The sequence below is a fragment of the Charadrius vociferus genome, unplaced genomic scaffold (genome assembly GCF_000708025.1).
Source record: "Charadrius vociferus isolate BGI_N301 unplaced genomic scaffold, ASM70802v2 scaffold65, whole genome shotgun sequence".
Taxonomy (NCBI): domain Eukaryota; kingdom Metazoa; phylum Chordata; class Aves; order Charadriiformes; family Charadriidae; genus Charadrius; species Charadrius vociferus.
Window position 1 is genome coordinate 3,054,699 of NW_009649293.1, and position 1,246 is coordinate 3,055,944.

Below are 1,246 nucleotides of genomic sequence, written 5' to 3' on the forward strand. Positions count from 1 at the left end.
CCTACTGTGCAAAGTGCAGTGCAAGGTGTATGAATATTGACCCTTTGTACAAAGTTGGTGTGTCATTGTACTTCTGCATCCTTCTTTAGAAGAATAAATGAAGTAACCCCTGCTTACTGTAGACATCTCAAAATATTGGATTAAAAAGATAAGGAACAGTTTCCATGAACAAGATTTATGCAAGGATTTTACTTAGGATTATTTTTTTCCTTTATTGCAAGAGGTACATTTAATTAAAAAAAAACTTCCAAGTTATAGAGGAGACATATGTTAGTGAAAGAGAAGCTGAATAAAATAATCTATGGTTCTGGATCTTTATAATAATTCTGAGAGAAATAAGTTAGCTTTGAAAAAGACCTGTAAAGAGAGCAGGCATTGAATTTCTATGGTTAATGACCAGTAATCTGTAAACAACCTTGTGTGACAAAGATAGTTGCTGCATGCTCATAGGGAAGCAAAAGACCCGAAAAAAAAAAAGAAAAAAAAAAGAAAAAAAAAGGAAAAGAGATGGCATGTTAATTCGTAGCAGAAACAAAAAGTCACACCACTGCCACAGTCACCTTTGGGATGTAACAATGCCTGAAACTGGATGAGAGAGAGACATGCAATACAAAGCTGGCAGTAGATGTCAGACATCTCTCTGAAGCATGTGACACCGTTACACTTATCCTAAACAAAATCATCAAATGCAAAGGACTTGTTAGAAGTGGACTTTCTCCTTTGGGGAAAGGAAGGCATCAAAGCCTGAAATGAGCTGCTCCCAGGAGCTGATGTATTAAGAGGACAGAGCACTGCTTGTTATGCTCTCCCTGCTCTTGCACACACACATTTAAAAGATGCCTGTTCCTGACTAAAAACAGATTACAAAAATAATGAGGTAAACTTAATATTCATGCTCAAAACCAGTTGGACAAATAACCTAAAGCTAACTTACTCTAGGGTTACTTGTCAAAGTGAGATACTTAGCAAGTTTTCAATGCACTGATTGATATTATGGTGAAGTTTGCATGTGAAAATCCAAACAGTTTTGAATATCCCAACAATACTCGAACCCGAAGAATATTGGTAAGACAGACAAGTGTTCTTCCTTCTCAAATTTCTTCTCATTTTCTCATTCCTCTGAGGAGGAGTTCAGTGAGAAAAAGAAAACAACCAAAACAGACTGTTGATTTAGTATCTTCTCTGGGCCAGGATTGTTCAAGCCAAAAATAAATGAGGGAGCACATGTTGTGAGTAGTGATACCTT